General features: G+C 42.6%; 1 long non-coding RNA gene across 1 annotated transcript; it reads left to right on the top strand.

Annotated features, from left to right (window-relative positions):
* Positions 1-73: 73 nt before the first annotated feature.
* LOC137353051 (uncharacterized) lies at positions 74-14,303 on the top strand. The gene is made up of 3 exons (XR_010969805.1): positions 74-148; positions 665-803; positions 14,203-14,303. It is a non-coding gene; the product is annotated as an uncharacterized lncRNA (long non-coding RNA).
* The last annotated feature ends 1,663 nt before the right edge of the window (positions 14,304-15,966 follow it).

Raw genomic sequence — 15,966 nt, forward strand, 5'->3', positions numbered from 1 at the left:
TGAATTTACAATGTACTAACTCAATGCTTTGACCTGCTCTTGTCTTGCAGGATAAGGGATCTCTCCGTTCCCATGACAAGGCAGATGTGAACCATTCGCCTTTCTCCTTATGGCTTCCATTCAGATTTAGCCACTGTTGTTAGCCAAGGTTGTTTTATTTTCGTTTCCTGAACCCCACAATGGATCACTGCCTTTAATATTTGCCAAAATACGTTCTTGTTAACCTCTAGAAGCGGGAAGCACAATTTGTGTCTTACGGTTCGAGGGCTATTTCCTGTAACATTTAATGATGTATCCTCGTGTAGAAAAAGGAATTTTCGAAGATCGATTGATTCTATCATGTGGCACCCAAAGGAATAATTAGATCTGTGAATAGGTCAGGCATGTTACTAGGTCATTCCTGAGTGGCGAATTGTTTGGACAATGCCGTGCTATCTAAGCATTAGGAGTATATATTTGAATGGGAGAGGGAGGGTGGAGCTGCCGCCAGACTGGAAAGAATAATTTCGCGGTTAAAACACACCGACCTATACTTTTTGAGCCTTATGCACCCAAATTTGAAAGTTCATTTACCCGATTACCCACAAATCTAATATCAAGCTTTATTATTATTTGTTCTTTGGTCTGTTTTCTGTCCTACCCTTCAAACTCTTTTTAAATTCAGATCCCTGGTAAAGTGAAAGATTGAAATGGATGCTGAATTGACACGATCCTCAACACTTTCTTTCGAACACTGTTTGGTCTCGATAACACTATTGTACAGACTCGTGCACAACTTCTACCAAGTGACAGGCTACAACCAGGTGAGAAACACCGCATCGCGCCTCACTTCAGCGGCTTTTCTCCCTGGGATTATAGTGAATTCTGCCACCCAATTCGCCAAGTCTGCGAACTTGTGTGAATCCACAGCTAGGCAGCGTTGCGATTTGCACCCACCCGAGAGCGCGACATCTGATCCAGTTGTAATTCTCAAACACAGTTTCATTAAAATATTCTGACTGCACTTCAGATATTATAAATTCCTGTGATTAGGAGCTCGCCAGTTGGTGATGAAGGGGAGCACCATCTTGCAATATTTAGAGGGATTGACGTCCCCAGATTTATTTTCGCAGTGCCCAAGTCTCTAAGCAAGTAATATCTGAAATTTAAAAAAGAAACCGTAAGTGAGATGCCTGGCAGAAAGTTTTCCGCTTTCCTGGGAACAGCCCATGGGACTAAAGGGAGTGTGACAGCATGGATACCAAATTGGCTAAATGACAGAAAGCAGAGTAGTGGTGAATGATTGTTTTTCAGACTGGAGGGAAGTATACAGTGGTTTTCCACAGGGGTCAGTATTTAGGATCACTGCTTTTTTTCTTACATATTAATGACCTGGACTTGCTTATAAAGGGCATAATTTCAAAGTTTGTAAATAACATAGAACACTGAAATGCAATAAACAACAAGGAGGATAGTATTAGACTTAGAGAACATAGGCTGGTAAAATAGGATGAAATTTCCCACAGAGAAGTGTGAAGTGATACATTTTGTTAGGAAAAATGAGGAGAGGCAACCTAAATTAAATGGTACAATTTTAAAAAGATATGCAGAAACAAAGAGCCCTAGGTGTGCATGCGCACAAATCTTTGAAGGTGGCAGGACAAGTTGAGAAGGCTGTTGAAAATGCACATGGGATATTTGGCTTTAATAACAAAGGCAGAGCACAAAAGCAAAGGAATTATGCTAAACCTTTATAAAACACAGGTTAGGCATCAGCTGGAGTATTGTCTTCAGTTCTGGCCACTAGACTTTCAGAAGGATGTCATGGTATAAGAGAGAGTGCAGAAGAGATTTACTAGAATGGTACCAGGGATGAGGGACTTCAGTTACATGGAGAGCCTGGAAAAGCTTGGGTTGTTCTCCTTAGAGCAGCAAAAGTTCAGAGGAGATTTGATAGAGGTGTTTAAAATCATGAATGATTTTGATAAAGTAAGTAAGGATAAAATATTTCTCATTGCAAAATGGTCAGTAACCCAAAGGACAGAACTTTACACCTCCCCCCCCCACCCCCCCCCCCCCCCCCTCCTCCCTCCACCTTCCTGGGAATGGGCAAGGAGGCAGAGGTCGTAAAATCCAGTGGAAGGCAGGGGACACCATTCCAGCAGCAGGGGAAGATGTCAAATGGCTCGTTCAACCTAGGGCAATTGAGGTCTTTACGTGGCCAATGAATTGCCACTTAAGGGCCTCCTCCCACCGCTGCTGGTATCTTACCAGTGGCAGACGGGCACTTCAGCACCATAATACTTGGTGGACTCCTTGCACACTGGGAAGGCCCTCTTGATCTGGCACCCTGTGCCCATGGAGGACCCCCCCCCCCCCCCCCCACACCCCCTTCCCCCAACAGCACAGGCTGTCCCCACTAATACCACAGCCATGTCCTGGACTCTGATCCCCTACCATCACCAACCCCCCCTCCCTCACTCCCTCAGCCAGAACCTAGCTGATTGTCCCCGGCAAGGCCCAAACCCCACTTACCTTCCTGAAAGGTGCATCCATCGTCCTCATCTTGCTGGGTGCAGTCCCAGCAGTAGCCACCACTCCCAGTGGCGCTGATGGGTCTGAGGAGCTGCCGGCCCTCTGATTGACTGGCAGATCTTGGAGGCGGGATTTCCTGCAGTGGCTTTCAGGCCCGGCGGAAGTGGGCTCTCCCTGATTTTTTAGCCAGTGGGCGAGGCCCATAATCAATATAAAATTCCAGCCAAGGATACAGATTTAAGGAGTCAGGCAAAAGAACTATCTACAACATGAGGAACAATGCAGTGCGTTGTTGTGACCTGGAATGCACTACCTGAAAGGGTGGTGAAAGCAGATTCAATAGTAATTTACAAAAGGAAATTGGATAAATACCTAAAGGGAAAGAAAAGCTACAGGTTTATGGTGACAGAGCAGGCATGTGGGATTAATTAGGTAGCTCCTGCAAAGAGCCAACACAGGTGTGATGGGATGAATGGTTTCCTTCTGTGCTATGATTCTCAGATGCAGCTGTGGAAGTGTTGCTGCAGCAAGTCAGATTAAGGAGGGAGGCCCTCTTTGGAAAAACACAGGCTTCCAAGTTGAGATGTTCCGGGGCAGTGAAATAAGGTTATTAGGGCAGTAGGTGTCAAATCCCAATACCCCACACATTGTCATTCAAAACCTGAAAATATTTGATGACCTTACCAGACCAAGCAAGATAAGAGGCTGCACTTTCCAAGAGTGCACTCTACTACATATGTCTGTCACTTACAATAAACCTCCCCACACACTATATTAAAATGCTTAAGCTGCTTAAGCTTTCAGCTGCAAATGTTTTTTCACTCACATATAACCATATAAAATTATAGCACATAAGGAGGCTCATCCAAAACGAATCCCATTGCTTCTCTTCTTATGGGGTTGTATCTTCCTCTGCTTCAGATTTTCATTTAATTTTTCCCTAAATAATGCAATGCTGTTTACTTCAATCACTGCCTATGGCAAAACAGTCCATGCTTCAACATTAAGATCTGAAAATAGAGATACAATGTACTGCACTCTTTTTATTTATATAGCCAGTCACTTCTTCAAATAACTCTATTAAATTTGTCAAACACAACTTGTTTTTACCGAATCCATGCTGACTGTCCTCAAACAAAGTTTTTTTTTGTCCTGATTAATCTACGCAGTTCTAAATGCCAACTCATTTTTTCTTGATTTATGGATGCTAAGAGTTTTACCACAACTGACATTCAATTAATTGGCCTATAATTACCTGGTTTATCCATCCCTTCCTTTTTGAACAAAGGTGTTACTCTCTAGTCCAACAGCACAATTTGCATATTTGAGGAGATTTGAAAGATTGTCAGTGTAGTCTTTCAACAGTGCAGAGTACACACTATTGGAACCTTCTAATTTATCCACTCAGTGAATTCTGCTTTTTTTTCCAGAACCAATTCCCTTTCTCCAAGTATCTTTGCAATGAAACACCACCACCTGCAATTTCCCCACAAAGCCACACACCATCCTGACTATATCGCTGTTGCTTCACTGTCGTTGGGTCAAAAACCTGGAACTCCCTTCCTGACTGCACTGTGGGTGTACCTACACCCACATGGACTGCAGCAGTTCAAGGAGGCAGCTCACCACCACCTTCTCAAGGGCAGTTAGGGCTGGGCAATAAGTGCTGGTAATGTTCATAAAACAAGGATAAATAAAATAAATTCTATATCATCCTCTAGTCTACCTATCTTCTCATTTCCACAATCATTTGTGATAATACAATGCGACATAGAAACATAGAAAAATAGGAGCAGGAGTAGGCTATTCAGCCCTTCGAGTCTGCACCGTCATTCAATACGACCATGGCTGATCATCCAAACTCAGTACCCTGTTCCCGCTTTCTCCCCATAATCCCTTGATCCCTTTAACCTTAAGAACTATATCTAACTCTTTCTTGAATATATTTAATGGTTTGGCCTCAACCGCTTTCTGTGGTAGAGAATTCCATAGGTTCACCACTCACTGGGTGAAGAAATCCCTCCTCATCTCAGTCCTAAATGGCTTACCCCTTATCCTTAGATTGTGACCCCTGGTCCTGGACTCCCCCGCCATCGGGAACATCCTTCCTGCATCTAGTTTGTCCAGTCCTGTTAGAATTTTGTAGGTTTCTATGAGATTCCCTATCTTTCTTTTAAACTCCAGCGAATACAAGCCTGATCGACCCAATCTCTCCTCATACATCATCCCAGGAATCAGACTGGTGAACCTTCGCTGCACTCCCTCCATAGCAAGAACATCCTTCCTCAGATAAGGAGACCAAAACTGCACACAATACTCCAGATGTGGTCCCACCAAGGTCTTGTATATTTGCAGCAAGGCATCCTTGCTCCTGTACTCGAATCCTCTCGCTATGAAGGCCAACATACCATTTGCCTTCTTAACTGCCTGCTGCATCTGCATGCATACTTTCAGTGACCGGTACACAAGGGCACCCAGGTCTCGCTGCACTTCCCCCTTTCCCAATCTATCGCCGTTCAGATAATAATCTGCCTTTCTATTGTTGCCACCTCACATTTATTTACATTATACTGCATTTGTCAGGTATTTGCCCACTCATTCAACCTGTCCAAATCACACTGGAGTTTCTCTGCATCCTCCTCACAGCTTACAGTCCCACTCAGCTTTGTGTTTATTTAATATATCCTCCATACCTTTATCCACCACAGCTGGTCTTCCTCTTTCCCTAAGAGGTACTACCCTCTCTCTACTTTTATATGCTTATAAAATGTTTGCTATTTGCTTTTATATTTTTTCTAAAAATATACTTTATTCATAAAATTTGTAAAAGTACATTACATAACCATTCAAATTTGACATTATATAAAGTGCCACACAGATCAGTTTCTTTTAACACAAGACATTAGGTGGCTCACTGTTTGCTTTTACATTATCTGATCACACTTTTTTTAAAGATATCCTTTAGTCTTTCTAATTGGCCTTTATACCTCAAAGTTATCTTTAGTGCTGGTAACTCTAATTTTCTCATTATAATTTGTGGATATTGGAGTTGACTTCTTGGAAATAAAAATCAAGAGAGGTATAAAATGGGCTGCTGATTCGCTATCACCCATTTTACACAATTTCAAGAAATTAAGTCTACCCTAATGCCATGTACGAAGATGTGGTGGCAATGCTGGGACAACAACAAATGGAACCCAGAAATCTCAGAAGGATAGCTAGTAGAGAAGAATGGAATTGCTGTCAATGTTGAAGGAAGCAGAGAGATCACGGAGGCTGAGAAAGTGTATGAAACCATAATGATAGTCACAAGAGATGGCATTGGAAATTTTCACCAAGGCAGTCTTAATGCTGTGGGCAGTTTAGAAATTGTATTTGTGGTATTTGAGAAGGGAGTTCTGGGGAGCTGGATGTGGAGTTGTATGACAACAACATGTTCAAGGACCTTGGAAAGAAAGGACAAATTGAAGACAGGATGATGGTTTCAGAGAGTGTCATTTTTAGAAAGGGGTGATGGCAACAATTATAAAAGGGATTAAGATAGCACAGAAGAATAGGGAGGTTAATAGTGCTTGTGAACATGGCATCCAGAAGAGGAAATTAAGAACAATCTGAAAGTTCTTCATAGAATCATCGAAATTTATAGCATAGAAGGAGACCATTCAGCCCATTATGTCTGTGCCAGCCAACATGTAGCCTGCTTTCCAGCTCTTGGTCTGTAGCCTTGTAGGTTACGGCACTTCAAGTGCATATCCTAGTACTTTTTAAATGTTATGAGGGTTTCTGCCTCTACCACCCTTTTAATCAGTGGGTTCTAGATTCCTACCCCCTTTGGGTGAAAACATTTCCTCTCGAATCCCCTCTAAAGCTCCTACCTGTTACCCAAAATCTATGCCCCCTGGTTATAGACTGTTCAACCAAGGGAAATACAGTCTTCCTATCCATTCAATCTAGATGCCTCATAGTTTTATGCACTTCAATTAGGTCTCCCCTCAGCCTCCATTGTTCCGAAGAAAATAACCCTAGCTTATCCAATCTTTTCCTCATAGCTAAAATTCTCCAGTCAGCATCTTGGTAAATCTCCTCTGTACTCTCTCCAGTGCAATCACATCTTTCCGAGAGTGCAGCAACCAGAACTGCACTCAGCACTCCAGCTGTGGCCTAACTAGTGTTTTATCCAATTCCAGCACAACCGTGCAGCTCTTACATTCTGTGCCTCAGCTAATAAAGGCAAGTATCCTGAATGCCTTCTTGACCACCTTAACTACCTGTCCAGCCACCTTCAGGGATCTGTGGACATGCACTCCAAGATCCCTCTTTTCCTCTATACATCTCAGCCTCCTACAATTTATTTTATTCCCTTGTCTTGTTACCCATCCCCAAATGCATTACCTCACACTTCTCTGGATTGAACTCCATTTGCCCACCTGACCAGTTGATTGGTATCTTCCTGCAGTCTGCAGTTTCTTCTTCATTATCAACCACACAGTTAATTTTTGTATTGTCTGCAAACTTCTTGATCATACCCTCTACATTCAAGTCCAAATCATTGTTATATACCACAAAAAGCAAGGGATCTAGTACTGAGCCCTGTGGAACCCCACTGGAAAAAGCCACAAAAACATCCATCAACCATTACTCTTTGCTTCTTGTCTCTTGTTACGAGCAGGTGAGGAGGGGTCGAAAGGCTCCCCTCTTGTTGCTCTCCTTGTTTGACTGCAACAGGGTTTTTTTAAATTAGTGGGTATGCTTACCAAATCAGTGAGTGTTTAACCCTTTATGTGCTATGGTCATAAGAGAACCAATCGGACAGGTTTTCTTGAATTTAATCAAGAAAGAGATTAATTTTATTTCAATTACACACACACACACACACAAACAATAGTTTACAGAGTGGAGAAGAATAGATTGGTTGGATCAGAGTCTGGAAAAATAAATAAGAGTATACAATCTGTGGAGTCTGGTTGTTTTCTGGATGAACTCAGTGTTCCTGAAGTTTCTGGCTGATAGCTGTGGCCAACTGGTTCATGGTTTTCTTGGAGAGAGTGATGTAGATGATTTTCTTCCCGGGATCTCTGGCTGCAGCAATAATAGGCTTGGATGGTGGCAGCCAGCAGGCAGGGTTCGAACTTGCAGGTGGCCTGGAGCGATAGAAAGAGAGACCCCACCTGGGTCCTTCACTGGTCAATCTCAGGTGCTTGTTTGTCTGTAGAGAGAAGGAGCAGCTAGTTTCACACAGATGGTGAGTCTATCACATGATGGCCCAGTGTATTCTCTCTTTTGCAACTTAATTAGATCAGATCTAAGAATTCCAATCTCTCTCAGGGTGCCATTGTTTCAGTGATTACACTTTGCGTTGTCCATCTCCACCACTGTTAATGTTCCAAGATTGCTTTTAATGTCTTGTTAATGAAGGCAGGGCAGGTAGCCCATTCAAAATTCTCCGGCCATTGTTCTGGTAGGAGATTTACCAGACCTACGTCTCCACCTTGATACATTGAGGGGTAGGATGTTTAGATGCAAATTGCTGTAGTCGTTTTAACTGTTAGCTGTCATTTTTATCAGTTCTTTATCTCCTTTATTTTTAAAGTTTAATTCAGGTTGCCAACTGATGGATTAAACGAATCATCATTCAGCATAGCACGTGTTCATGATACAATTTTGGATCCAACTTGCGACTTTGCCTTTGATCCCATGAGTTTTTACATTCGTGACCATTCTGCCATGTGGGACATTATCAAATCCTTGCTAAAATCCATATAGGTTACATCAAATGCACTATCCTCAACGACCCTCCTTGTTACGTCATCAAAAAATTCAGTCATGTTAGTAAGACAAGACCTTCCTTTAACAAATCCGTGTTGGCTGTCTTTGATTAATTTTGTCTTTCTAAATGAAGATTTATCCTGTCCCTCATAATTTTTTCCGTAATTTTCCCACCACCATGGTTAGGCTGAATTCTTGGTCTATCCCCAGCCTAGGATACATTTCATCCGGGCCTGGGGATTTATCCACTTTCAAAGATAGTAAACCCCTTAATGTTTCCTCTCTCATTATGTTAATTTCATCTAATATTTCACACTCCTCTTCCCTGCTTACAATGTCTGTATTGTCCCTTTTGTGAAGAAAGATGCAAAGTATTCATTGAGAACCGTACGCATGTCCTCTGGCTCCACACACATGTGACCCTTATGGTCCCTAATAGGCCCTGCTCTTTCTTTAGTTATCCTTTTGTTGTTTATGCATTTATAAAAAAAATCTTTGGATTTTCCTTGATTTTACTTGCCAATATATTTTAATGCCCTCTCCTTGCTTTCTTAATTTCCTTCTCAATTTCAGCCCTCCACTTTTTATACACCACTAGGTTTTCTGCAGTATTGAATCCTTGGTATCTGTCATAAGCTTTCCTATTTTTTTGTTATCCTCTCCTTTAAACCCCTTGACATCCAAGTGACTCTGGATTTGCTAGTCCCATCCTTTTTCTTTTAAGGAACAAACTTTATCTGAACCCCCACTATCTCTTCCTTGAATACCTCCCACTGATCTGGCATTGATTTACCTTTAAATAGCCGTTTCCAGTCCATTTTAGCAAAATCACATCTTAGCTTAGTAAAATTAGCTTTTCCCCAACTGAGAACTTATATTTCCAGTCTATATTTGTCCTTTTCCATGACTACCCTAAGTCTAACTGAATTATGATCACTTCCACAAAAGTGCTCCCCAACTGGCACCCCTTCCACTTGCCCAGCTGCAGAAGTCCAGAACCATCCCTCTCTTGTTAGGCTTGCTATGTACAGGCTAAAAAAGTTTTCCTGAATGCATTTTAAGAATTCTGCTCCCTCTGTGCCTTTCACACTAATTCTATACCAGTTAATATTAGAGTTCACCAGACTGATTCCTGGGATGGCAGGACTGACGTATGAAGAGAGATTGGGTCGATTACGCTTGTATTTGCGAGAGTTTAGAAGAATGAGAGGGGATCTCATAGAAACCTACCAAATTCTAACACGACTGGACAGACTGGATGCAGGAAGGATGTTCCCAATGGCAGGGGAGTCCAGGACCAGGATTCACAGTCTAAGGATAAGGGGTAAGCCATTTAGGACTGAGATGAGGAGAGATTTCTTCACCCAGAGAGTGGTGAACCTATGGAATTCTCCACCACAGAAAGCAGTTGCAGCCAAATCATTAAATATATTCAAGAAAGAGTTAGATATCGTTCTTAGGGCTAATAGGATCATGGAAAACTGGGAGAAAGCGAGAACAGGTTATTGAGTTTCGATAATCAGCCATGATCATATTGAATGGCAGAGCAGGCTCGAAGGGCCGAATGGCCTACTCCTGCTCTTATTTTTCTATGTTTCTATGTTTCTATTGTTTTTCCACTTCTCAGAGATTTGCCTACATATTTGCTCTTCTATCTCCCTCTGACTGTTTAGGGGTCTATAAAACACTCCCAGTAATGTGGTTTCTCCTTTTTTGTTCCTCTGTTCAACCTATATGGCCTCATTTGCTGATCCTTCTATCATATCATCCTTCATCACAGCTATAATTGTTTCTTTAATCAATATTGCGACCACCCCCACATTTTTTAATCCCCCTCTATATCTTGTCTGAAAATTCTGTAACTGGGAATGTTGAGCTGCCATTCCTGCCCTTCTTTCAGCCATGTTGCAGTAATAGCTATAATATCATACTTCCACATGTCAATCAGTGCTCTAATCTCATCCGCTTTATATCCTAGACTTCTTGCATTGAAAAATATAACATTTAGCACTGCCAAACACCCTTGTTGTCTATTTTCTAACCTTTGTTTCCTCTGCCTTCCAAACACGTACTAATTTTCTGCCTTCTATTTCCAACTTTTTTTCTCTCCCTTCTGAATATACTCTCAGGTTCCCATCCCACTGCCAAGCTAGTTTCAACCCACCCCAACCGCACTGGCTAAACCACAAGTGAGGATATTGGTTCCGGTCCTGTTGAGATGCAAACCTCAAACAGGTCCCATCTCCCTTAGAAGCAGTTTCAATGCTTCAGGAATCTAAAGCTCGCCCTTTTGCACCATCTTTCCAGCCATGCATTTATTAGCTCTATCTTCCTATTTCTGTACACACTGGCACATAATACCAGGAGTAATCCCGAGATTACGATTTTTGAGGATTACTACATTTGTACTAAATGTTATTATTGGGTTTCCTTGAACCCAATTTTAAGTTTCTCCAAGTCCTTGAATATGTCATTGCCATTGTCATATAGTTCCACACCCAGCTCCCCAGAACTCCCTTCTCAAATCCTACAAATCTAAACTGCCCACAACATTAAGACTGACCTGTTGAAAGTGCCCAATGACATCTTGTGTGACTATAACATCAACCAATTAAAATTGCATAAACATTTACAACACTAAACGCCAATTGTGATTCATACACTGGTTGGCATCCTTCCATCTACGAAATATGATGGACACGCAGCAAACAATCCATTTAGGTGAGGTGTCTTCTCTTGGGCACACCCAGCCCAGTCAACCCTGGAAAGACCATTTGAGAACTTGTGTCAAAATTGGGAGAGCTGTCCCGTAGAGTAGTCAAGCAACAGTCTGACATATTCATACTCACTGAATCATACCTTACAGTCACTGTCCCAGACTCCTTCATCAACATCCCTGAGGTGGCGTCACAGTATTATAGTCTGGAGGGAGTGGCCTTGGGAGTCCTCATTATTGACTCTGGACCCCATGAAGTCTCATGGCACCAGGTCAAACATGGGCAAGGAAACCTCCTGCTGATGACCACCTATTGCCCTTCCTCAGATGATGAATCAGTACTCATCCATGTTGAACATCACTTGAAAGAAGCGTTGAGTGTAGCAAAGGCACATAATATACTCTGGGTGGGAGACTTCAATGTCTATCACCAAGAGTGGTTCAGTAGCACCGCTACTGGGTGAGTCCTGAAGGTAGGTGGTGAGAGAACAAACAGAGAAAAACCTACTTGAATTTGACCTCACCAATCTACATTTCTTAGATACATTTGTACATGACAGTATTAGTAGGAGTGACCACCTCAGAGTCCTTGTGGAGACCTGTCCTCACACTGAGGATATCCTCCATTGTGTTTTGTGGCTCTACTACTGTGCTAAATAGGATAGATTCAGAACAGCTCTAGTAACTCAAAACTGGGCATTCATGCGGCTCAGTGGGCCATCATCAGCAGTAGAATTGTATCCAACCACAATCTGTAACTTCATGGCCCGACATATCCCTCACTCTATCATTACCACCGGGCATACCGAAAAATGAGGTCCCAACCTAGTGAAGCTACAACACATGCAGGCTAAACAGTGGAAGCAGCATGCTATAGACAGAGCTAAGTGATCCCACAACCAACGGATCAGATCAAAACTCTGCAGTCCTGACACATTCATTTGTGAATGGTGGTGGCAAATTAAACAACTAACAGGAGGAGGATGAACATTCTCATCCTCAATGATGGGGGAGCCCAGCACAGCAGAGCAAAATATGAAGCTGAAGAATTGGAACCACTTTTAGTCAGAATTGCTGAGTGAATAATCCATCTCGGCCTCCTCCTGAGGTCCCCACCATCACAGAAGCTAGTCTTCACACAATTCGATTCACTACGTGTCACTTCAAGAAACAGCTGACCATATTGGATGCAGCAAATGTTATGGGCCCTGACAATGGTCTGGCTGCAGTACCGAAGATTTGTGCTACAGAACTAGCCACATCTCTAGCCAAGCTCTTCTAGTACAGCTACAAGAATGGCATCTACTTGACAAAGTGAAAAATTGCCTAGGTCTGTCGTGTCCACAGAAAGGAAGACAAATCTAATACGGGCAATTACTTCCCCACCAAATGACTCTCAATAGTTAGCAAAGTGATGGAATGTCTCATCGACAGTGCTATCAAGTGGCATTTACTCACCAATAGCCTGTTCACCAATGCTCAGTTTGGGTTCCACCAGGAGCACCCGATTCCAGACGTCATTACAGATTTGGTCCAGACATGGACAAAAGAGCTGAATTCCAGAGGTGAGGTGAGAGTGACTACCCTTAATATCAAAACAACATTTGACTGAGTGTGGCATCAAGGAACCCTAGTCATATTGAAGTCAAAAGGAATCAGAGAGCTGGAGTCATACCAGCACAAAGAAAAGATGGCTGTGGTTGTTGGAGGTCAATTATCTCAGCGCAAGGACATCACTGCAGGAGTTCCTCAGGGTAGTGTCCTAGGCTGAAACATCTTCAGCTGCTTCATCTATAAACTTCTCTCCATCATAAGGTCAGAAGTAGGGATGTTCGCTGATGATTGCACAGTGTTCAGTTCAATTCGCAACTCCTCAGATAATGAAGCAGTCTGTGCTTGCATGAAGCAAGATCCTGACAACATTCAGGCTTGGGCTCATAAGTGGAAAGTAACATTTGTGCCACAGAAGTGCTAAGCAATGACCATCTCAAACAAGAGAGAATTGTAACCATCCGCCCATGACTTTCAACAGGTTTACCATTGCTGAATGCCCCTACCATCAACATCCTGGGGGTCACCATTGACAAGAAACTTTACTGGAGCAGTCACATAAATACTGTGGCTACAAGGGCAGGTTAGAGGCTGGATATTCTGTGACAAGTAGCCTACCTCCGCAAAGCCTTTTCACCATTTACAAGGCACAAGTCAGGAGTGTGATGGACTACTCACCACTTGTCTAGACATTTGCAGCTCCAACAACACTCAAGAAGCTCGACACCATGCAAAACAAAGCAACCCGCTTGATCGGCACCCCATCCACAACCTTAAAAAATCACTCTCTTCACCATCGATGCACAATGGCAGCAGTGTGTTCTAGATACAAGATGCATTGCAGCAACTTGCCAAGGTTCCTTCAACAGCACCTCCAAACCCGCAACCTCCACCATCTAGATGGACAAAATCAGCAAATGCATTGAAACATCAGCACCTGTACGTTCCACTCCAAGTCACTCACTATCCTGACTTGGAAACATATCTTTGTTCCTCACTGTTGCTGGGTCAAAATCCTGGAACTACCTTCCTAACAGCACTAGGGGTGTACCTTCACCACTTGAACTGCAGCGGTTCAAGAAGGCAGCTCACCATCACCTTCTCAAGGACAATTTGGAATGGGCAATAAATACTGACCTTGCCAGTGATACCCACATGCCATAAGTTAATAAAAAAACTTTGTTCAAAATTGATATAAAATCTGAGAGCCTGGTTCTGTGTGTAGCTAACAAGTTAACAGTCTTGAATTAATAGGCGATTCGATTCAGAGGTCTTAAAAGTTTAGTGAGTTTAGCTTATTATTGATAAGCTGGCAGCTTTGGCAAAGATTTATGGATGTTATACAACCTATCCTTCAGAATCAGGATAGGAAGGTTGCTGGTCTGTCTCCTTCAGGGTGTCAGCATGATGAATGTTCAACTGTTGTTGTACTAGCTTGGATTTCTTATGATATTTGTTATCCCTTGGTAGCACTAACCTTGCTTCTATTCTCAGCAATTTAACCCTTACATATACGTGGTACATATACATGCCGTTCTCTGACTAATGAAGTTCATAACTTTTCTGAATTCATGTAATTTCTATCTCTCGAAATCTGTCTTCTCTGGTCAATTTTGCACTCTCTCGTGACTTTATTTTTTTCTCTTTTATGTCAGTAATGTTATGAACCCTGAGGAGATCAACAACGCAAGAGAACCAGATTTACCAAACAACTCCAATAAAAAACCAAATGGACAAGATTTCACTTTTAGAACTTTTACTTTAACTATCAAACCAAAATAAACATAAGCTTAAGCATGAATTAACAGACAAATCACTGTCAATATATATTTTACAAATTGCATGTTCATTATCTGATACAACACTGGGCAGTCCACTCTGCAGATATAGCACTGAACTCTGAATTTTTTCAGGTAAATTTCCAGTTCCTGTCTTCCAAGATGCAGTCACCCATTTTCATGTGACAACAGTTCCTCTGCAAACCCAAACTCCATGGGTGCAGTCTCCACCAAAAACTATGCACTGCTCCTGAACCTCCTCACTTCTGCCCACGACAGCCTTCATGGCGTAGCTCCACCAGTATCACTCCAAGTAACTGAAAGCAGCTGCAACAACTTGTATTTACCAATGTCCAGCTCCCAGAATCAGTTTCCAGTTTCAGTAGATTTTCTGCCAAAAAAAGCTGCGTGCAGCCTGTTTGAACTCTCCATTCTTTTAATTTGAGCCTGAATAGCTCTAGTCACATGCCTTTGGTCAAATGACTCTGTGTCCTTTCTGGTTGCAAACATTTCTGTCTCCCCAGAACCCTGAAGCTTTTAGTTTCACTTTTAAGTGAGGGACTATCTCAAGAAAAAAAACAAGCTTTGAAACCAGAGTCAGCGCACCTAAGAGAATTGAAGAAGTCACCTGTTAAGACAACAGTCTGCACACGCTCCTCCACTGGTCTTGTGGACTCTATCATACTTCTCCCACTAACCACCACCACCGCCACCCCCCTCCACCACCCCTTGGGAAAAAGAAAACATTACTGTCGTAAATACAAGAAGTTTTTGACATCGTACACAATTTAACAAATAGCTTATTAAATACTGTACAGGTGACATTTCCATATTTTACAATTATGCATATCATATTTACAAAATCATAAGGGCTTAACCAATAACAAACCCAGTAAATATGACAATTAGGATTAACAGGATTCAAACATCATAAAATTATAAGGCTGAAGCATTTGCAACAATCTTCAGCCAAAAGTGCCGAGTTGATGGATCCATCTCGGCCTCCTCCTGAAGTCCCCAGCATCACAGATGCCAGACTTCAGCCAATTCGATTCACTCCGCGTGATATCAAGAAACGACTGAAGGCACTGGATACTGCAAAAGCTCTGGGCCCTGACAATATTCCGGCAATAGTACTGAAGACCTGTGCTCCAGAACTTGCTGTGCCCCTAGCCAAGCTGTTCCAGTACAGCTACAACACTGGATTCTACCCGGCAATGTGGAAAATTGCCCAGGTTTGTCCTGTACACAAAAAGCAGGACAAGTCCAACCCGGCCAATTACCGCCCCATCAGCCTACTCTCAATCATCAGTAAAGTGAAGGAAGGTGTCATCAACAGTGCCATCAAGCAGCACTTGCTTAGCAATAACCTGCTCAGTGACGCTCAGTTTGAGTTCCGCCAGGGCCACTCAGCTCCTGTCCTCATTACAGCCTTGGTTCAAACATGGACAAAAGAGCTGAACTCAAGAGGTGAGGTGAGAGTGACTTCCCTTGACATCAAGGCAGCATTTGACCGAGTACGGCATCAAGGAGCACTAGCAAAACTGAGGTCAATGGGAATCAGGGGGAAAACTCTCCGCTGGCTGGAGTCATATCTAGCGCAAAGGAAGATGGTTGTGGTTGTTGGAGGTCAATCATCTG

This window comes from Heterodontus francisci, chromosome 3 (assembly GCF_036365525.1).
Source record: "Heterodontus francisci isolate sHetFra1 chromosome 3, sHetFra1.hap1, whole genome shotgun sequence".
Taxonomy (NCBI): domain Eukaryota; kingdom Metazoa; phylum Chordata; class Chondrichthyes; order Heterodontiformes; family Heterodontidae; genus Heterodontus; species Heterodontus francisci.